The sequence below is a fragment of the Papaver somniferum genome, chromosome 8, assembly GCF_003573695.1.
Source record: "Papaver somniferum cultivar HN1 chromosome 8, ASM357369v1, whole genome shotgun sequence".
NCBI classification, from domain to species: Eukaryota; Viridiplantae; Streptophyta; class Magnoliopsida; order Ranunculales; family Papaveraceae; genus Papaver; species Papaver somniferum.
Window position 1 is genome coordinate 49027823 of NC_039365.1, and position 23718 is coordinate 49051540.

Below are 23718 nucleotides of genomic sequence, written 5' to 3' on the forward strand. Positions count from 1 at the left end.
AATATTCAAAATCCGGTCATTGAGGGGGATAATTTATCTACGATTTTATATCTATAAGAAAAAAAACTTAGTCCAATGACAAAGCAAGGAAATTTTAGATGAAGCTAGAAGTCTGGCAGACAACTTGATCTCTTTCTTGAGTTTTCAGTTTGCTGTCAGAAAGGAAAACAGGGTAGCGGATATACTAGCAAGGAAAGGAAGAACATATACTCCCACAGTTTCTTATGAATATTCAACACCAGTTTTTCTAATTCCTACTTTAACTTTTGACAATGTCCAAGCTTTTAATGTTTTTGCTTTAAATAACTTTGTTGTAACAAGATTAGTGGAAACTAATCCAAGTGATCTTTGGGACATCTTATATGGATTTGATCCCAAATGAGCGTGAATCTAAATATTTGTCAATTCTGTGTGAGTTTGATTTGATCTCAGCTTGTTGCTCGGCTACCTTCTACCAACGTGTATTAATCTTATTATTATAATAATAAGATGAATAATACTCTGTGGGAGTTGGTGTACGTTGTAGCCCGAATCCACCCATTCATCTCCCCTCCTTTAAAATGCTAAGTCATATAAGCTCCCATGTCGAACGGTGAGTGTGACACTCCCTCAAATTAAATTAGATAAAAGCTTTAAAGAAAAACAATCCTGGTGACGACAAGTGGCAGGATTCTATTGGTCGAGACATTAAGACATGAATTACACTCCGTTTACACTCCATATTTAACTGGCCGTTAGTAACACCGTTTGTGAAAAGGTGGGTAGACAATACTTTTATGAGAATTTGCACCTAATTAATTTGTTACACTCTGTTTACATCAAATAATTAACTGGACGTTAAGTAACACCATCAAGGTGGACAATACTCCCGTGTAATACTAACCCAACCGTAAACTCGATGATTTGTTTTGTTTTTCCGTTAAAACTCGATGAGATTTCCTCTCATTCTCTCATTCACCTGCAACGAGAAGAAAACAATAAAAGCAGCGGCTGCTGATTCAGATCGAGAAACAGGAAGAGATTGAGAGATGAGAGGGAGAGATTAAGAGTGAATCAGAAATTCTGATGATCTCGATGGTGTTCGATTTTATGGATGATGTTTCAATCAGTGTTTGGTGATTTAGGGTTTAAGAAGAACTTCAGATGAAACTGAAGAGGGAATCAGAGCTGAAATTGATGTGGGTTTGTCGAGATAAGGGTTACTGAGAACTGAGATTGATGATTAAGTTAAGAGAATTGAAGAATTTCAGAAACTAGGGTTTGGTTTTGGGAAGAGCAGCTGAAACAACGACAACAAATCAAGATGTGCAAGAGCATCATCCTTCTGAGATTTTCTGATTTCCTGAAAATTTAAGGTATAAAAATCAAGTCTTTACTTATTTAGCTGTTTATTGATCTTCCTTTTTTTTATTGTTCATTCAAAAATTATGAATTATTTTTTGGGTTTGAGTGAAAAATAGGGAAATCTTTAGGTTTTTGGTTTGTTGATTATCTTTTATTTTTCTGAAGTTTTTCATTTGCAGGGTGATAGAAATTTGTAAGCTCTATAATGGAAATCACTGTGAAGGAGATGAAAAGAGGGTTTTGTTTTATGGATTCTTGGAGTTTTTTTTTGTTTTTGGTTCATGGATTTGCTTTCGTTGGATTGTTGGAGTTTTTGTTTTTTCTATAATTTTCAATTTTTAGTAGATGCCCTTTGATGAGATTAGCTTTGACCCTTGATTTGACAACTCTTTAGTTAGATTTCAGGAATTAGGTTGAAATAAATCTAACCTAAAAAAAATAAAGCACAATACATTTAAAACCCTAACCTTGGTAATGGTTTTGTGTGATTTATTGAATCAAGTAGTTGGTTGAGGATGTGATATTTATTGATTTTTCTGAAGTTTGGTCTGTTTTGGGGAACTTTTCTTTGAACATTGCCTCTTGAAGATATAAATCTTTGGTAATTACTATACTTGGGCAGTCATGCATAAGAATATGCGACACTGTGACAATTGTGTTTTAACCAATGATTAGCAGCTTGCAATCGTACACTCTCATACATCTTTTGATGTTTATATAAGTGACAAGGTTATTCTTTTCCACCAGATGTGCAATATATTGATGCGAGCTGGGAAATTCCAGTGGTGCTTCCTCTATTTGATTGGGTAAGGAAGCAATAATTATTTACAGAAAATGTGTGTTTTGATCATATAAGTAATAGATTACTGAAATCCAAGAGGTGTATGATCATTTTGGAATCCAGGTGTCAAGTGAGGAGGTTAAGTTAGCTGAGGTTTCAAAGCTTCAAGACAATCTTCAAAGCGAAAGACGTTGGGTTCAATGAGCTCGGAGCTGGAAGCTTCAAGACAATCTTTGGGATGCATCGACTTTTTGGACCGTAGAATATTAAACTACGGTATATCTCCGCACTCTGATGTAGGTAATGTATTTATATATTAAATGAAATAAATAAATTGGGAGTAAGGATAATTAATAGAGAGATCTGAATTTGGTAGATTAAGTAAGGTAGAGTACTATGGGATGCAATGAATGACTGTAGGATAACACTCCGAGAGGTGAGTATTATGGAGAGAATTAGTATATAAGAAGCATAAGAAAAGAAAATGACGAGAGTGGTTTTCAGACACAATGAGAACGGAGCTCTACCTCAGATTTTTATTATCCGATAATTAAAGTTAAAACAGGTTCAAATGCTTTTTATAAACTTACTAATGGAGCAGCCTTGGCTGTCAAGTGTCCTCCTATCTTTTATCTAAATATTTTTCGGCTCATGCATTAGTTCTTCAAATTGCTGCTTACTGGAATCAATAGTGGCATCTCTAAGCTATCTATTTTGTCATATGTTTTTGTTATCTTTGCGGTTCGTGCAATCAAGGGACAGTTCAAAGATCCTCTAATTACTCTTTTTCATGAGCAGCTTCATGGAGAACAAGGATAACATTGCAAAACTACGAAAGTGTTTTGCTGGAAAAAGTTTCCTTTTCTGATTTTAGGGACAATGGCCTTAGGTGAAGATGTCAGTTTTGGAAGGCCACTGTACCAGCATAGGCCATAGTGAAAGTGGGATGGTGGATCAGGTTTGTTATTGTGTCACATGTAATACATCTGTTGAAAATTGAGTTTAATTTATATACACATTCAAATAAACATATGTACGGATGCCATTTGTAGGTCGTTGACAACTAATGCTGATAAAATTTGTTCGGATACCTCATACCTCAGATTGGAGACAAGTTAGCAGTAGGCATGGTCGGCATGACATGCACGCATGAAGATATGCCACGGTGAAGGCATCGATGACAATTGGTCAGCTGCTTGACTATATCATGGTAAAGGTTGCAGCTCATGTGGGGAAGGACTGTAGCGTGTTAAGTATGTTATCATTACTCATTAGAGACCAAGGCTTTCAGTCCGGTTTTATTTGTTTAGTTTTCCTTTGGTGCGTTATGTAATGGCTTTGCCATTAGTTTCCAAGTTAAAATAAAACTCAGTAAAATCAATAACCTGGAATGCTCTCAGAAGTACATCATAACAAGAAAAAAGGTTCTCAAAGTTGATTTGATTGATTTTTATAATAGGTAAAACAGATCCGTAATCGACCTGCGTCCCTAAAATCCAATGTTTGCATCCACTAAGAAAATATATCATGTTAAATCCAATTTATTAGTTAAAGGCCCCAGATTACAAGCTTCTTTGGTCATAAAGCTTTCAATTGACATCAATTTGTATTCGTCCAAATTAAGAGACTTTGGCAACTCCAACGATTGTCCAGTTCATACAAATTCAAACAGAACCTTTAACTAATGGACTTATTAGATAAGTCTATATATCATATCATCATTGTCATTAACTAATAGTGGGACACCAAATAGAAAATCATAAGCTTGCATCCGGATGTGGCGAGGCGAAGCTGAGCCATACCAAATCAAAAATCCGAAACATGTGACAGATGGGGCAAGACAAAGCAGAGCCATACCAAATTAAAAATGCATTGCTACGGGGCGAGGCAAAGCCCCGCGACACCAAATCAAAAGTGTATAACGGGGCTAGACAAAGCCACATCACACTAAACCAAAAATATGGTTAAAATAAAAAAAAAGGACGGAGGATGATTTCGGGTCCGCCCTGTGCATAGCACGGGCACAAAATCTAGTGTATAATAATACTCTTTGTTTCTTTTAATAAATGCTCTGGCTGGCTCCTTTTTTTATAAGATGAAATAAATAAATAATAATAATAAAACAAAAAGTAGGAAATACAAATTGGTCCTAAGAATAATATATTAAAGTTAGTTTGGTTCAGTTGATCCAGTCAAATGTCTGTTTGGTCATTTTTTAAAATATATATTGTTGGTTGGTCCAAAAAATTATTGTTTGGTCCTAGGGTGGACAACACCCACGTGGGATAATGTCATCAATGATGTCACAGTTCTTTGATGGTGGAAAATACCTTTTTTTTCTTTTTTTTCTCTTTCTTAATAAAAATAAATAAATAAAAACTTAAATATCTTTTGAACCATATGTCCAAAAATGATAAATTTTATATATTCGGAAAGCTCTTGACGATAACTTTCCAACGAGTACCATTGTCTCTATGTTTCGGAGCTTTTAATTTTTGCCTTATTTTTTAGCTATAAAATGAATTATTATACGAGTTATTCTACAAAATGAACTATTATACGAGTTCATTTTACAAAATCAACTACTTTAATGAACTATTATACGAGTTCATTCTACAAAATCAACTACTTTAATGAACTATCATGCTAGTTAGTTCATTCCAAAAAGTGAACTCTTTGGATTAAATAACATACGAGTTCATTCTACAAATTGAACTACCATACGACTTCATTCTACAAAATGAACTGGTATAATGAACTATTATTACGAGTTCATTATACAATACGAACACCTATCACGGGTTCATTCTACAATATGAACTACCGTTTACGAGTTCATTCTAGTTCTAACTCTCCGGTTAACATGCAAATAGTTCCAACGGTTTCATGGAATCAATTTTCTATCCTTTCTGGGCCACAAAACACAGAAGTGAACCATGTCTCCGAAACCATTGAAGATGGGATTCAATCTCCCCTGTTATCACAAAAGCTAAATCAGGAGATAGGAAGAATCAATACCATTCACAATACTGTGGATTTGATCATGGAGGCTACAACTAATATTGGAGCTAATTACAAGGGAAAAGAAGAACATGCAAGAGCTTTGTATGCAGCAATTGTAGCCAAGCACTGAAATGTGAATACTGAAAAAATCATCCAGAAGATGTCTACAATTGATGAAGTGGTTGAAGTTGAAGACACAATTGAAAACACAGATAAGGAAGGAGATGTGGAAATTTTTGAGGATGCAGTAAATTTGGGATCTGATGGCTCAAATGGATATGAAGATCCTAATATGGAACATCAGGGGACTCACAACAGTAGATAAAATGGATTCCTTAAAGGACTTAATAAGAAAAGTTAAACCTACCATATGCTTGATTCAAGAAATATTTATGATGAAAATGAACAATTGGTGGGTCAAACAAATTTGGGGCAATGATAAACATCAATGGAGAGACTTACCGGCCCAAGGTTTGTCAGGAGGACTACTAATCTGGGATGATAATCTTATTGAATATGTGGATGAGTTATTGGGTCCAAACACTCTCTCTCAAAGATTCAAAAGTAAGACTGAATATTATGAATTTAGTGTAACCAATGTCTATTCTCCATGTGAATACTGGGATAGATGGGACTTTTGGGGGGAGCTTGAGGATTTATCTGGTTGGACATCTGAGCATTGTGTTATTGCAGGAGACTTTAATGCAATTAGAAGGAGAATGGAAACGAACAAAGTTGGGGGTTCAAAAAGAAACAAAAAACTCTTCAATAACCACGTGGAAAGTCATGAAATGATTGATTTACCACCAAATGGAGGGATTTATACATATAGCAACATGCAACAAGACCCATTACTTTGCAGATTAGACAAAGTGCTGGTATCACCTCAATTTGAAGGTAAATTTCCATTACTTACACAAACTGTCTTGTCTAGAACATTGTCAGACCACTCAGCCATTCTACTAACTACTGCTAATGTAAACACTCTAAAACCTCATTTCAAAGTAGAAAATTATTGGTTTGATCATCCTGAGTTTCTGACAAATCTACAACTATGGTGGAACACATTGCACTTTACTGGCACTCCAAGCTTTATCTTCTCCAAAAAGCTTCAGAATCTCAAATTCTTCCTCAAAATATGGGCAAAGGCTACTTATGGAAAAAGAAAAGAAATAAAATAAGATCTTACTTCTGAAATTGACAGTCTAAATGCAATGTAAGAAAATGGAGCACTTACAACTCAACAGTTCAATGAAAGAGCAGAAAAAAGGGTTCTTCTAAAGCAACTCAACTTGGAAAATGCAAGAAAATGGCTAGTGAGATCTAAAACTCAACACTTTAAAGAGGGAGATGCAAACACAAAATATTTTCACACCTTAGCTAATGGAAGAAGAAGAAGGAATACTGTCCAGAAGCTGGTTATCAATGGGGAAGATAATTTTTGTCAGGCAGACATTAGGGAAGAAATCACTGCATACTTCTTTAATTTATTTCAAGACAAACACCCTGACAGACCTCAAATGAATGAAGAGTTCTTCTCCAAAATTTTTGAAGAAGAAAGCTTGTGGATGGAAAGAGCAATTACAGAAGAGGAAGTTGAGTTGGTGATAAAACGTTTTGAAAAGAAAAAATCCCCTGGTCATGGTGGATTCATCATGGATTTCTATAAGACTGCATGGCCTATGATTAAAAATGAGTTTATGGCAATGGTAAAGGAATTTGAAGATACCGGAAGTATTGATTGGAGAGTTAACTGCTCTTTTATAAGCTTGATTCCAAAAAAAGAACAAGTGGGTACACCCCAAGATTTCAGACCCATAAGTCTCGTAAGTAGTGTTTACAAAATAATATCAAAAGTGCTTACTCAAAGGCTCAAATCAGTACTTCCAAAACTGATATCTGAAAATCAGGGAGCTTTCATTGCTGACAAGCAAATTATTTATGGAGTCCTCATAGCTGGTGAATTGATTGATTCTAGATTCAAAAGCAAGAAACCAGGTGTCCTTTGCAAGCTAGACTTACAAAAGGCATTTGATAACGTCAGTTGGAACACCATCAGCAATGTCCTAAGAAGCTCTGGGTTTGGAAAAAAATGGATTGGATGGATGGAGTGGTGTGTAAACTCTGCTCATCACTCTCTACTGATAAATGGTAGCTCAACAAAGAAATTCAAAACTCGAAAAGGTTAAAGGCAAGGTGACCCACTGTCACCCTTCTTGTTCATCATGGTTGCTGAAATCTTCACTAAGCTTATGCAAAATGCAGTCCGGTTAAACATGATATCTGGCTTCAATATCAATTCAGTTCAAGTCTCTCACCTGCAATTTGCTGATGATACATTGGTGTTCTTGGATGGGTCTGAAGAGGAAGCAGAAAATCTTTTCTTAATCCTATAAATATTTGAAGCTATTACAGGACTAAGTCTGAACTTCAAGAAAAGTGCAGTCATAAGCATTGGAGCTGAGCAAAAAATTCAAGCAATTGCTGAAATCTTAAAATGCAAGATAGAAAATCTCCCCTTGAAATATTTGGGCATGTCAGTAGGTGCAAAGACAAGATACGGTTCAATTTGGGATTCAGTGATTGAAAAATTTCAAAAAAAAAACTGGCTTCTTGGAAAAGAAGGTTCTTTACTAAAGCTGGTAGAGTCTTACGTATCAAAACTTCTGTATCAAGCCTGCCAATATACTGTATGTCAATCTTCTCCATGCCAGCAAGCGTCGAGAAGAAACTGAATCAAATAATGAGAAACTTTCTTTGGGGATCATCAGTGGATAGAAAGAAAATAAATTGGGTTGCATGGGAGAGAGTTGGTGTGACAATGGAAAACACACAGAAGCTTGCAAGTATACAAGGCCAAGTTATGATATAGAAGGTAAGCAGGGGAAAGTCCACAGGGAGTGGGAGCAAACTAGAGAGAAACCTAAGCTAACAATGGAGACAGGGCACTATGGCAGTGAGCAAAGCAAGGTAATGTGGCAGATTCAAAGAACTAAAACAGTTACACAACAAAGCAGCACAGCAGAATAACAATAGCAGGGAACCAAGGCTATAAGCCAAGGGCAAGGTGAGGATTGTGCACTGATTTCAGTGCACAACAGCTACAAATTGCAGGAATTTAAACAAGAAAAACAGGCAAGGAGAATAACTGATCAAGAAGCAAAATAGAACTGAATAGAGGTGACTGCAAAGGGATTGGTGGTTAAGCCAAGGCTTAGGATCCACCTTGTGTCCTAATCAAACAACATGTTTCTAGGTTGAGTTTGATCCTATGCATACATCTAGAAATAGAAGAGTACTAAATTGCTCAATAGTTTGCCCCTAGCATTGGCTGTCTTTTGACAGCACAGCCAATCACAGGCACTATGAGCATTGGTATCTCCCATTTGCTCAATCAAAACATACATCAGGAGAACTATCCTAGCAACCTGTCAATTGACAGTACACAAGGCTTCAACAGAGCCTTAGCTTAGTGCTACTTAGCTCATGCTCAACATGTTACAAACACAAGCATTCATCATACAGAAATAATTCAAACATAACATAACAATCAACTGTTAATTGCATAAGAAGACTGAAATTGAAATTCATTAACTAAAAATTGTCCCAATTCTCTACTGGCTAATCCAGAGAGATACACAGTGTCCTTCACACACACCACATAATACCAATTTATACCCCCAATTATCAGTTTAGGGTTCACAGCCCCTTTTCCCCAAAAACAGAAAATTAGGTAAATTTGGTTTACCTAATTTTGATGAGATACTCACTCCATCTCGTCGACCCACTCTCCAATTACTTCTTCTCGTTCATCTCCTGCTCCAATTGCTGCTCTAACATCAACTTATATCTTCAATTTCTCACCTAGGGTTTCAGTGATGAGAGATGAGAAATTGAGGAGATTAGTTGATGAAAAAGAGGTAAAACGTGATAGTGATGATGGGTTTTTGGTTATAGGTAGAGTAGAGTGATTTGGTGGCGTAGATGGTGGAGTGATTTGGGGAGAAGATGGTGGTGATGGAGACGGACATGGTGGTACTGTTGCAGAGAGGGGGGGGGGGGGGGAAAGATGGTGTCGATGGGGTTTGAGGAAGGGTGTGTTTGGCAATGGGTATAGGTATTAGGTACTAGGGTGTTGAGCAGTGTAGAGGATTTTGATGTTTCGCGAAGCTAGACCGATGGATGGGAAGATGGTAGGTGGATCTGACGGCGATGCGGAGGCAGGCGATGAGCGACCGTCGGATGAAGAGATACAACGAAACGAACGGTACTTGATGGAGTTAGGTACTGTAGTGTAAGGCGGAGATATCAAACTTCGATGCACATCAAGGGAGCGACCGTCGGATGCTTCTGAGAACTGATCTGACGGCTGAAGACGCAAGCGGGTATGGATTTGGGTTTTAGGCTTTTGGGTATAGAATATGGGTTTGGGAAATGAGTTTGGGCTTGGAAAACCTTGAGCCCACTTCTTCTTTAAGAACAACTTTCTTCTTCTTGAGCCCATTTCCAGCTTTTTGGACGTGCACTCCATTCTTTGCGGCTTCCTTGCGTAATTTCTCCCGGCTTTTCACTACTTTTCTGCTCTTTTGCTCCGCAAGTCATCCAGACTTTATTTATTACCTAAAAATGCAAAATTAATTAATAAAAATATTTATTCTTGAAAACAATGAAAATACAGAATATGGGATAAAATGTAGAATTAATGCATAAAAGATGAGTTAAATGCCAACAAAAAGGGATAAATATATACAATATTTGGCACTCATCAAATACCCCCAAACCTGAATTTTACTTGTCCTCAAGTAAAACAAAACTAAGGAAATCCTAACTATACCACTGTCGCTGGTCTCTCGAATGCATTTAGCGTATGCACTAAGCCTTTTAAACCACTAAGTGTCCCTAGTGGACGAGTTGAAGTCTCGTGAAGGTTTGCTTAGAACGTACCTACAAAGTTCTAGGTCAAAATATAAGCTCAGATTCCATCAAATGTGACATGTGCAAAACAGTTTAAGCTCACAGCAAAATGGAGATGTCAATCTAGCTATCGAAGGCACAATCCTAGCACTGATAACAAAAAAGACATGTGATAAGAGTGTAAAGTGTATCTACACATGTGTAAAGAAAGATCTGAAGTTATGACTACTAATCACCAAGAGATAGTTTCTCAGGCTAAGAACTGAGGTCGAAATCTAGCTAGCTGTCCGGACTTTACGAGAATTGTGAATGAGTTGGAGGTATTTCACAATTACTCGCGTTGTACATCAATGGCATACACCCTCCTTGCTTATTAAATAAAACACAAAATGACTCTTTACATGACTCTTATTTACATTGACTACTCTCTTTTTATTTTTGGAACAAGAGAGATGGAATTGATAAATACTTGATTTTTTTGTATTTTTCTGATATTTTTTTTTTTTTTTTTTTTTTTTTGTTTTTTTTTTTTAATAAGGAAACACTTTTGATACATACAAAAGGAAACAAAAATTACATGACACTTTGCAAGAGGTAGCCCTTTTTGATGCACCCAGTTAAATTCGATGGTTGTCTTTCTTAATGTAACCTCCACCTTCTATCCCAACCAACCAAAGAACAAGCTAGTCAAGTTTCGTTCAGTATTCTAAAGTGATTGGCAATCGTAACTTCCTATCAAACACCTTGAAGGTCGAGGCCATACATGTATTGGTAGATCGTGCGCGTGCAAATTTCTTATCACTATGTGAATTGTGCTAGAATCAGGGTGCCTAAATATCTAGACTAAGACTCCTAATAAAAATACATATTTGCACAAGAGTCAACATTTCAAGGTAAATGAGCTCCATTTTTATGATTTTTCATTTTTTAATTTTTCAAAAAGAAGAAGGAGTTCGTTTTCAATTATGGCAAATTATCATGGTATCTACTCTATACCCCCAAACCTAAACTAAACATTGTCCTCAATGTTTCAAAATATGGAAAGAATAAAAAAACAATATATGAAGAGGAACATGCTGAGTAGAGTAAAAGGAGAGAGAATACCCGATTGTACGGCGGAGGCTCGATTAAAACTCCGTTATTCAAGGCAAAAATCCATCATATTAGGAGTCACAATGGATGAGCACAAAATATACACAAAGGAAATTTAACTAACACATTATCTACAAGAAAATTTGGTTTTTTAATGGGATTGGACTTTTTGGAAAAAATTTGGTTTTGTTGGGAAACATTTGGTTTTGATGGGAAAACGAAAATTTTGGTTTTTAGGGAAAGATTTGGAAAACTTTTTGGTTATTTAGGGAAAGAGTGGACCAGTTTAGTCCACATAGACTGGGTCCTCCAGGTTGGTTGTTTCAATGTCGGGTGGAAATGGCTCAAGGAATGGCTTTAATCTCTGCCCGTTGACTTTGAAAACGTTCTTGTTGGAGACATCCTCCAGCTCTACAGCTCCATGAGGAAAAACTGTGCGTACTAGGTACGGACCCTTCCATCTGGAACGCAGTTTTCCTGGAAAAAGATGTAATCGGGAGTCATACAGCAAGACTTTCTGACCAGGAGTGAAGGATTTGCGCAGAATACGCTTATCATGAAACATCTTCATCTCTGCTTATATAACTTGGCACTATCATAAGCCTCATTTCTCAATTCTTCCAACTCGTTGAGTTGAAGTTTCCTTTGAATTCCAGCTTCGTCCAGAGAAAAGTTCAGCTCTTTGATTGCCCAGTAGGCACGATGTTCTAATTCCACAGGAATGGCACGGCTTTCCATACACTAACGATAGGGGACATGCCAATTGGTGTCTTATAAGCTGTTCTATAGGCCCACAAAGCATCATTCAATCTCAATGACCAATCTTTCCTGGACGGGTTGACCGTCTTCTCCAGAATGTGCTTAATTTCCCTATTAGAACTTCCACTTGTCCACTCGTCTGAGGGTGGTACGGAGTAGCAACCTTGTGAGTTATTCCATACTTGCGTACTAAAGACTCAAGTGCCTATTGCAGAAATGTGAGCCACCGTCACTGATGATAGCTCTAGGGGTACCAAAACGTGAAAATATGTTCTCCTTTAGAAATGAAAGTACCACCTTGTGGTCATTTGTTCTGGTTGCTATGGCTTCTACCCACTTAGACACGTAGTCAACGCGACTAAGATGTCAACTTGCTGTCAGACATGGGAAATGGACCCATGAAGTCTATCCCCCAAACATCAAAAATCTCCACAATCAAAATGGGGTTCAATGGCATCATGTTTCTCCTCGAAATGCTTCCTAGCTTTTGACAGCGTTCACAAGCAACACAATAATCATGGCAATCCTTGAACAATGATGGCCAATAGAATCCACACTGCAAGATCTTTGCAGCGGTTTTCTTGGCACTGAAATGGCCTCCACATGCTTGGTCATGACAGAAAGATATCACATCTTTCTGTTCAGTGTTGGGGACACATCTCCTAATGATTTGGTCTGGGCAGTACTTAAACAAATATGGGTCATCCCAAAGGAAATGTTTGACTTCAGCCAGGAATTTAGAGCGGTCTTGTCTCGACCAACGTGAGGGCATCCTACCTGTAGCGAGGTAGTTAACAATATCAGCAAACCAAGGAAGGTCTGAGATAGACATCAGCTGTTCATCTGGGAATGATTCTCTAATCAGCTCACATTCATCAATAGACTCTAAAGTTAATCTAGACAAATGATCAGCAACCACATTCTCACAACCTTTCTTATCACGGATTTCGAGATCGAATTCCTGTAATAAGAGTATCCATCGAATAAGGCGAGCTTTAGCATCCTTCTTGGAAAGAAGATACTTCAAAGCCGCATGGTCTGTGTATATGATGATCTTAGACCCTATCAGATAAGATCTAAACTTGTCTAATGCGAAAACGACGGCAAGCAATTCCTTCTCGGTAGTTGAATAATTGAGTTGGGCATCATTAAGGGTTTTGCTAGCATAGTATATCACATATGGTAGTCTATCAACTCGCTGTCCTAAAACAGCACCAACAGCATAATCAGAGGCATCACACATAAGTTCGAACGGAAGCTTCCAATCGGGTGGTCGGACTATAGGAGCGGTGGTGAGAAGGGTTTTTAATTCCTCCCATGCCTTCACACAAGCAGCATCGAAATTGAAGGCAACATCTTTGGAGAGAAGACTGCACAGAGGTCTGGAGATTTTGCTGAAATCTTTGATGAATCGCCGGTAAAAACCAGCATGACCTAGAAATGATCTGATCTCCTTCACAGAGCAAGGTTGTGGTAGATGTTGAATGAGGTCAACTTTAGCTTTATCCACTTCAATTCCTTTTTCTGAGATGATGTGTCCTAGAACTATTCCTGAATTCACCATAAAATGGCATTTTTCCCAATTTAGAACAAGGTTCTTTTCTTTACATCTGGATATCACGAGGGCAAGATGCTTCAAACATTCGTCAAACGAGGAACCAAAAACAGAGAAATCATCCATAAAGATCTCGAGAAAACTATCTATCATGTCAGAAAAAATGCTCATCATGCAACGCTGAAAAGTAGCAGGTGCATTACACAACCCGAAGGGCATACGTCTATAAGCAAACGTCCCAAATGGACACGTGAATGTAGTTTTTTCCTGATCTTCTGGAGCAATGTGAATTTGGTTATAACCGGAAAAGCCATCTAGAAAACAGTAGTGACTGTGTCCAGACACACGTTCTAGCATTTGGTCAATGAAAGGGAGCGGGAAGTGATCCTTCCTTGTTACTGTGTTCAACTTCCTGTAGTCGATGCATACTCGCCATCCTGTGGTTGTACGAGTAGGGACTAATTCATTCTTGTCGTTCTGAACTACAGTAATGCCTGACTTCTTAGGCACAACTTGAATGGGACTAACCCATTTGCTATCGGGAATTGGGTATATGATACCCGCATCAAGTAGTTTCAGGATCTCTCCTTTGACTACATCTCTCATGTTAGGATTAAGTCTCCTTTGCATTTCCCTAGATGGTTTGGCATTCTCTTCAAGGTTAATGTGGTGCATGCAAATGGTGGGACTAATTCCTTTGAGATCTGAGATGGTCCATCCTAAGGCCTCTTTGTGTTCCTTAAGTACTTCTAAAAGCTTACTTTCCTGTTCCGTGTCTAAACATGATGAAATAATGACGGGTAAAGTATCAGAAGAACCTAGGAATGCGTACTTCAACGTACTAGGCAATGTTTTCAATTCAAGCTTGGGTGGCTCAACAATGGATGGAATAAGCTTGGAATCAGAGAGTAAGGGTGGTTCCACTTCATATTTCCTTTCAGTGATGTCCATTTGAGGTACAGATTCGAGCAGAGATAGGACGTCACTACAGTATGCATCATCATAGGAATCTGGGTTAAAGTTCTCCATACATGCTTGAAAGGGGTCGACGGATAGAATGTTAGTCAACGAATCTTGCATTAATCCTTCAATCATATTAACTTCATGCACATCATCATCATCAAGATTCACAGGTTGTTGACTAATATCGAACACATTCAATTCTACCGTCATGTTACCAAAAGACAGTTTCAACACTCCATTACGACAATTAATGATCGCGTTGGACGTAGCCAAGAAAGGACGTCCTAAGATGACAGGAATGTGACAGTCTGGGTTTTGTACAGGTTGAGTGTCTAAGACAATGAAGTCTACGGGAAAATAGAATTTGTCAACCTTGATCAAAACGTCTTCGACCACTCCACGAGGAATCTTGACAGATCGGTCTGCCAGTTGTAGAGTGATAGATGTTGGTTTCAACTCCCCAAGACCTAACTGCTCATAAACAGAATATGGCAGTAGGTTAACACTTGCACCTAGGTCTAATAACGCTTTATTGACCGTGTGTTCTCCTATAGTGCAAGAAATTGTTGGACATCCTGGATCCCTAAACTTGGGTGGAGTTTTGTTCAGAATGATGGAACTCACCTGCTCAGCTAAGAAAGCACGTTTTTGCACATTGAGCTTGCGCTTTTGAGTACACAAGTCTTTGAGGAATTTGGCATAAGCAGGGATTTGCTTGATTGCTTCAAGAAAAGGAATGTTGATGTTGACTCTCTTGAACAGATCTAACATCTCATTGTAATGGGTACTTTTCTGTTGATAGATCAATCTTTGAGGAAATGGGGCAACAGGAGAATGAGTTGGCAAAGGGACATTCACAGCAGTAGAATTGTCAGATTTTCCAACTTGCTCAGGTTCTTTGGTTTTCTGGGGTTGTGGAGACAGCGTGGAATTTGTATCAGATTCATTAGGTTCGCCCACGTTGTTCTCGATGACTTTACCACTTCGGAGGGTGGTAATGGCATGGATTTGATCGGGTGAGGTTTCAGTGCAGGATGTTGTGCCTGTTTGAAATATCCTCTTTGGATTTTGTTGGGGTTGGCTCGGAAGTTTACCCTTTTCTCTCTCACACATTTGATCCATCTTTTGATCTAGATTTTTCTGACTTTGCATCAAACTCTGGAACATTTCCTCTAGGGTGGATAATCTCTTGTCGGTATTGTGTTGAGGATATGATTGTTGTTGAGAGTTTGATTGTTGTTGAGGGTTTCTCGGGTGTTGATAACCTTGATTGTTCTGATATCCCTGATTGTTTTGATAGCTCTGATTGGGTTGAGATGGTCCTCCCTGAGTGGGTCCTTTTGACCATGAAAAGTTAGGGTGGTTTCTCCATCCTGGATTGTAGGTCTGTGAATAAGGGTTATGCTCTGGTTTTTGAAACATGGCATGTGCCTGTTCAAGCCTAGATTCCTGGACTGCAAGCAAATCGGGACAATTTTGGAATTGATGGTTGGGGTCGTTACAAGCAGCACAAACAGACGAAGCGACATGTTCTCGGAGAGTAGTGGTGGAAGGTTTTGAATTTTTATGTAGTTCTAACTCTTCTAATCTCCTAACTATTGATGCCATGTTTGCTCTACCCTCAAAATCCGCTTCAATCCTAAAAGCCTTTGCTTCGGATGTAGTCTTTCTGGTTTCACGGATGGATTCCCACTGTTGCGTCTTTTCAGCTACTTCAATCAAGAAGTCCCAAGACGCGTCAGCAGTTTTATCTACGAATAGACCATTACACATCGACTCAACCGTTGTTCGGGTGGACACATCTAGACCTTCATACAAAATTTGCACAAGTATCCATTTTTCAAAACCATGATGGGGACATTGGAGCAATAATTCATTGAATCTCTCCAGGTATCTAGCTAAGGTCTCACCTTCTAATTGCACAAAGCTATTCAGACTTTGACGAATTGTCGCAGTCTTGTGGTTCGGGAAAAACTTTTTGAAAAACTCCTTTATGAGGTCATCCCATGTCATGATGGATTGAGGCTGTAAAGCATAGAGCCAGGCCTTTGCCTTATCTTTCAGGGAGAAAGGAAAAAGCCTTAACTTTAGGGTTTCGTCGGACATTTGAGTGAAACGCAGAGTTCCACAAATTTCCTCGAATTCTCTCACGTGGTGGTACGGGTTTTCATTCTCAACACCTCTAAAAATAGGAAGCATCTGTATTGTGCTTGATTTCAGCTCATAATGGTCGTTAGCCTCGGGTAGCACAATACAAGAAGGTTGACTGGCTCTAGTTGGGTACATATAATCCTTGAGGGTACGGGGTTCTCCCATTGTTTCTGGTTGATCTGGACTGTCTCCCTCAGAACTTAGAATTTCGATAGGTTCGTCTGGGTTAATTCTAACAAGTCTGTTTGTTTGGTCTCTGTAGGTCACAATCATGTCCTAGTAGGTACCTTAACTAACATGTTGGTCAGACAGAGCAATCGGAAACAATTTAGCCCACAAGGGTTACGAAGATTTGGTTTTGAATGGGTTTTGGTTTTAATAAGGGATTTTGTTTTTGGTTTAAAATTGGGCTTTGGAAAAGTTTTTGAACTAAACCTAGCATAAATTAGCATAACTCATAAAAGAAAATAAAAACAATAATAATAACTAAGACAAGCCCATAAAAGAAAAAAGAAAAATAAAAGAAAAATAAAAAAAAACAAAAAAATAATTACAGTCCCAAATATAAAAAAAAAGAAAAAGAAAATAAATAAAAATTATTACAATCCCAAATAAATAATTAAATTAATTATTACAAGCCCGAATTTGAATTTAAATGAGGCCCAAGTGGGTTAACTCATGGGTTAGGCTTACTTGGTTTTTGGAGGGAAGCCCAAAAATAGGCTTTTAGTCCCCTTTTAGTTGCACAGCCCAGTTGGGCTTTAGGATCGTCCTAAGCAGCTCACGCTCAAGCCCAGCAGCAATTGAAGTGACTCAGCAACACAGGCCCAGCAGAGTCTGCAGCGAAGCCCAGCTCAGTTGGTTCAAGCCCAGCAACAAAGGTTGGAACAGAGCCCAGCAGCAAAGGTTGCACAAGACCGGCAGCAAAGAAATAGGCGAGCCCAGTTGACAGCTTCAGTTGGCAGCCCAGTTGACAGCTTCAGTTGGCAGCCCAGTTGGCAGCAGCAGGCTTTGGCTTGGCAGCAGCAACAGCACAGCACAGCTTGGCAGAGAAGGCACCAGCAGCAGCAGCACAGCCAAGGTGGTACCTGCAATGATCACAGAGTGCAAAGATAGTCAGCCAAGATAGTCAGGCCAACCCTGCAAAGATAGTCAGGCAAGTGTGCAATGATCTGCTGCAATGATTGCAAGCAGAGGGTTGCAATGATAGTGAAGCAGGTCTGCAATGATTGCAAGGCAGAGATGCTAATGGAACTCAGCAGTGGCAACACCACTCCCCGGCAGCGGCGCCAAAAACTTGGTGTGACAATGGAAAACACACAGAAGCTTGCAAGTATACAAGGCCAAGTTATGATATAGAAGGTAAGCAGGGGAAAGTCCACAGGGAGTGGGAGAAAACTAGAGAGAAACCTAAGCTAACAATAGAGACAGGGCACTATGGCAGTGAGCAAAGCAAGGTAATGTGGCAGATTCAAAGAACTAAAACAGTTACACAACAAAGCAGCACAGCAGAATAACAATAGCAGGGAACCAAGGCTATAAGCCAAGGGCAAGGTGAGGATTGTGCACTGATTTCAGTGCACAACAGCTACAAATTGCAGGAATTTAAACAAGAAAAACAGGCAAGGAGAATAACTGATCAGGAAGCAAAATAGAACTGAATAGAGGTGACTGCAAAGGGATTGGTGGTTAAGCCAAGGCTTAGGATCCACCTTGTGTCCTAATCAAACAACATGTTTCTAGGTTGAGTTTGATCCTATGCATACATCTAGAAATAGAAGAGTACTAAATTGCTCAATAGTTTGCCCCTAGCATTGCTGTCTTTTGACAGCACAGCCAATCACAGGCACTATGAGCATTGGTATCTCCCATTTGCTCAATCAAAACATACATCAGGAGAACTATCCTAGCAACCTGTCAATTGACAGTACACAAGGCTTCAACAGAGCCTTAGCTTAGTGCTACTTAGCTCATGCTCAACATGTTACAAACACAAGCATTCATCATACAGAAATAATTCAAACATAACATAACAATCAACTGTTAATTGCATAAGAAGACTGAAATTGAAATTCATTAACTAAAAATTGTCTCAATTCTCTACTGGCTAATCCAGAGAGATACACAGTGTCCTTCACACACACCACATAATACCAATTTATACCCCCCAATTATCAGTTTAGGGTTCACAGCCCCTTTTCCCCAAAAACAGAAAATTAGGTAAATTTGGTTTACCTAATTTTGATGAGATACTCACTCAATCTCGTCGACCCACTCTCCAATTACTTCTTCTTGTTCATCTCCTGCTCCAATTGCTGCTCTAACATCAACTTATATCTTCAATTTCTCACCTAGGGTTTCAGTGATGAGAGATGAGAAATTGAGGAGATTAGTTGATGAAAAAGAGGTAAAACGTGATAGTGATGATGGGTTTTTGGTTATAGGTAGAGTAGAGTGATTTGGTGGCGTAGATGGTGGAGTGATTTGGGGAGAAGATGGTGGTGATGGAGACGGACATGGTGGTACTGTTGCAGAGAGGGGGGGGGGAAAGATGGTGTCGATGGGGTTTGAGGAAGGGTGTGTTTGGAAATGGGTATAGGTATTAGGTACTAGGGTGTTGAGCAGGTGTAGAGGATTTTGATGTTTCGCGAAGCTGGACCGATGGATGGGAAGATGGTAGGTGGATCTGACGGCGATGCGGAGGCAGGCGATGAGCGACCGTCGGATGAAGAGATACAACGAAACGAACGGTACTTGATGGAGTTAGGTACTGTAGTGTAAGGCGGAGATATCAAACTTCGATGCACATCAAGGGAGCGACCGTCGGATGCTTCTGAGAACTGATCTGACGGCTGAAGACGCAAGCGGGTATGGATTTGGGTTTTAGGCTTTTGGGTATAGAATATGGGTTTGGGAAATGAGTTTGGGCTTGGAAAACCTTGAGCCCACTTCTTCTTTAAGAACAACTTTCTTCTTCTTGAGCCCATTTCCAGCTTTTTGGACGTGCACTCCATTCTTTGCGGCTTCCTTGCGTAATTTCTCCCGGCTTTTCACTACTTTTCTGCTCTTTTTGCTCCGCAAGTCATCCAGACTTTATTTATTACCTAAAAATGCAAAATTAATTAATAAAAATATTTATTCTTGAAAACAATGAAAATACAGAATATGGGATAAAATGTAGAATTAATGCATAAAAGATGAGTTAAATGCCAACAAAAAGGGATAAATATATACAATATTTGGCACTCATCAAGAGTATGCAAACCAAAGAAATTAGGTGGCTTGGGAATTAGAAATTTGAAGCTTACCAATAAATCCCTACTTGGTCATGGTGATTCACCAAGGAAAAAGCTCAATTCTAGAGTAGGATAATTAGAGCAAAGAAGGGTGCAAATCAAGAAGACTTATAGCTAAAAGACTCAACTACACCTCAGGGTAGAGGCATTTGGCCAGCAATTCAAAAACAAAATTCAATAGTGGAGGCCATCACCAACACGGAAATTGCAAGAGGGAGTACATTCATGTTTTGGTGGGATAAATGGAAAGGAGAAAAATCTCTCAGTCTTTCTTATCAAAACATCTTCAAACTCTCTTCTCAGAAAAATGGGATATGATAGAAAATGGTGATTGGAACCTAAAACTAAGAAGATATCTGACTGCTACTGAAATTCCAGAAATGCTTGAGATGTTTGAAAATCTGGGAGTGCCTCCAGTTTTGAATGATGATGCAGAAGACAAAGTTCAGTGCACATTGCCTGGTGGATTTACTGCTAAAAATTGCTATGAATGGTTGGTAGAGCAGCTGCCAAATACCAATGAAATACCATTCTCTTGCATCTGGATACAATATGTTCCTCCAAAGATCCAATTCTTTGTTTGGTCTGCTACTCAGAATTCTATCCTAATAATTGATAACTTAAATAGAAGGGGTGGCAAAATTCAAGACACAAAGTGTACTTTCTGCAACAATCACGAAGAGTCAGTAAACCACATCCTTCTACATTGTGAGTATGCACATAAAGTCTGGACATACTTCATTGGAGGATACAACGTCAGATGGGTTCAGGGGGGAATTATCTCAGCTCAGTTACAAGCTTGGAAGTTTAGAAGAGGACGCGATAGAGGCAGGAAAATCTGGCCATTGGTGCCCTTTGCAGTTTTTTGGGTACTATGGAATGAGCGAAACAGCAGAGTAATGGAAAAAAAAAGACACAAATCTGAAGCAAAAACTATCAAGGAAGTGAAACATTTAATTTAGAACCATTTTTTGGGGACCACGTTTTTTTTGGGGGACCATGGTTTTATTTTTGTTAAAGACATTAGAAGTAAATCTAGGTCACCCCTTATCTAGATATTTATATTAATACCTAAATTACCCTCCTGATTAATTTTGGGTAATGATTAGTGAGATGATTAAGTTAAAGATAATTAGTGAGATTAAAAAATCAGATGGTTTTTTTTTTAAAGAAGTAGAATTATTGAGAGAGTAAAGTTAGAGAAGATGAAGAAGGAAAACATGAAAAACGATGGATTTTACCAACCACAACCGGAGGAAGGGTATTTGGGTACCCAGGTATGCTTCAAACTGAGATAATGTTGGTTGAATTGCTCCAAATTTTCAAAAAACTGTAAAATTTTAGAATAGATTTGGGCTTGTTCAGTTACCTTATGTGAAGAACAGGTTACCGAACTCATCTTAAAGTGTAGTTCGGTTACTTCTTCCAAACACGCAGGTTAGCGAACTCGCTCTTTAATGGAGGTTTTAGTCGTTCGGTAAACATACATGTTGCCGAACTTTGTTTATAGGATTTATAGAGTAATGTTCGGTTGGTTCGCAAACTTTAACCCAACATCATATCTACCGAACTCCACATGTATGCAATTAGTGAAGAGTTCGGTTTGTCAAGATTTTTTGCGAACAAACCAAACAGAGTAGGCAAAGTTCGGTTAAATCATAACTCAACATAGTGGGAAAAATAACACAGTTCGTTTACATTGTTTTTTTGTTTTTTTTATGGGTAAAGTTCGGTTACTAACTAGTTTTAGAATTTTTTGCGAACCAACCGAACACAATATATTGGTTTTAAATGATGAGTTCGGTTAAAACTATTTTTGCCGCACCAACCGAACACAATATATTGGTTTTCAATTAGGAGTTCGGTTAAAACTATTTTTTGCGAACCAACCGAACTCGGTGTTTGGTTACGAAAAAATAAACTCGTGATAACCGAAGTGTTCTTCGTGTTCTTGGTTTCAGAATGTTCGGTTACAAAACTTTTTTTTTTTAACTATTCCTAACCGAACATGCCACTTTAACTTCCATTTAAACCATTTTGATTATTTCTACTCAATTTACCCAATCATTTGATGATTTCTACTAAATTTACCCTATCAAAAAACGAATTAAAAACGATTGATGGGTTTTTCAATCGAACGAGGAACGTCAAGGAAAGAGAGAAGAAGAGAATTTTTTTTTTCAAAACTAAAAAAATTTCGATTCCCCTCCAATTTTTGTTTTTGATTTTGATTTTGGTTAATAGATTCATTTAGATTAGATCTACTCCCTCCATCCTAAATTATTAGTCCGCTTTGACTAAGTCAAGATATTAAGGAGACTGGAGGATTACACAAAACTACCCCTATTAAATGCTATGCTATTACCAAAATTAAAAAGAGTTTATGGATTATTGAGTAATGCATATTCAATATTTTAATTATTTATAGAAATATTTAAATAGAAGATAAAAATAAAAATCTCTATGAATTGATTTGTTTCCTATTCAGGAAGATATCATTAAAGAGTATAGATTGATTATATTTAAAAACAATTTTATAGATTGATTTAGTAGATTTGTTTTCTATTTAGGAAGATACTTTGTGTTTTTTCAAGCGTCTGAAGAATTGTTTAATTAGTAATGACGCTAGTAGTGGTTTTGGTAGCTTTATTTTTCATAGATTAGGCGTTGCTATTCAAAAAGGTGTTGGAACCCAGCTTGTTGCTAGGTTACCAACCAAAAGCTTTGTATAATAATAAAAAATACAAATAACATCAAAGTAATTTTATATTTATAAAAAATTGAAGGGAAAGGTTGACTAAAAATATGACTATAAAGAGAAGTTGGCCATTATTTTAGGATAGACGGAAATAGAATAGAGGACAGAAATTTTAGGACAGAGGGAGTATATGATTAGATTTATATAGTTATTAGGTTAGTTTTAATTTAAATTAAAATAAAGGGTAAATATGTATTTACCTAACTTTAGGACACACCTTATAAATATTGGGAGATTGGTCTAATAAAACCATGATCCCCAAAAATCATGGTCTCTAAAAAATCGTTCTTAATTTATGTACGGGGAAGCAATGAGAAATGGTTCTTTGCAATACCATTCCGTGAATTATAACTCACTAGCAAGTCATAATTGATCGCTTTAAAACGATGTAACATTCAAAATAGGGGCAATGCCTTATTACATTTTTCTTTATAAAACTTAACCTTTCTCCTCAAAAAAAAAATGTTATAAAATAGTGTTCATTCTCGAATATGAACTACTATTATACCGAAAAAAATTAAAAACTCCGAAACATAGCGACAATGGTACTCGTTGGAAAGCTATCGTCAAGGGCTTTCCGAATATATAAAATTTATTAATTTTTGACTTATATTTTGAGAGATATTTAATTTTTAAACTTTTATCTATTAAGGTTAAGAGGAGAGAGAAATTAGTAGAGAAAATAAAGAAGACAAAGAAAATCAGAAAAATGATAATTAAGAGATAGAAATAGTACTTTAGATATTTTAATATTTTTAAATAATTATGAACCAAATGGAAATTGTTATTTTTGAAAGGACCAAATAGACATGGAATTACCTAAAAAAAAGGACCAACCCATATTTTTTCTTCCAAAAAAATTGCCCAACACAATTACAGGATTCGAATCCATACCTCCGCAGTGGGTAGGAGCATTGACAACCACCGGACCACTTGTGATCGGAATGCCTTGGTATTCCACTATACCAAAAAAAAATAAAAATAAAAAAATAAAAATAAAGCCTCCGTATTCCAATTGTTTTGTGAGTCGCCGGACATCACCCATTCACATGGCACCGACAATTTGCCTCCCATTTTTGTCATTGTTGAACACGTTAACTTC

At 37.8% G+C, this 23718-nt stretch overlaps 1 long non-coding RNA gene across 5 annotated transcripts; it reads left to right on the top strand.

Moving 5' to 3' along the window:
• The first annotated feature begins 953 nt into the window (after positions 1–953).
• Positions 954–3601, top strand: LOC113301948. Of its 5 annotated transcripts, none has more exons than XR_003336562.1 (5): positions 954–1355; positions 1510–2150; positions 2249–2425; positions 2924–3083; positions 3178–3601. It is a non-coding gene; the product is annotated as an uncharacterized LOC113301948 (long non-coding RNA). The 5 variants fall into 5 exon arrangements; XR_003336563.1 differs by having other exon boundaries at positions 1524–2150; XR_003336560.1 differs by having other exon boundaries at positions 2092–2150.
• The last annotated feature ends 20117 nt before the right edge of the window (positions 3602–23718 follow it).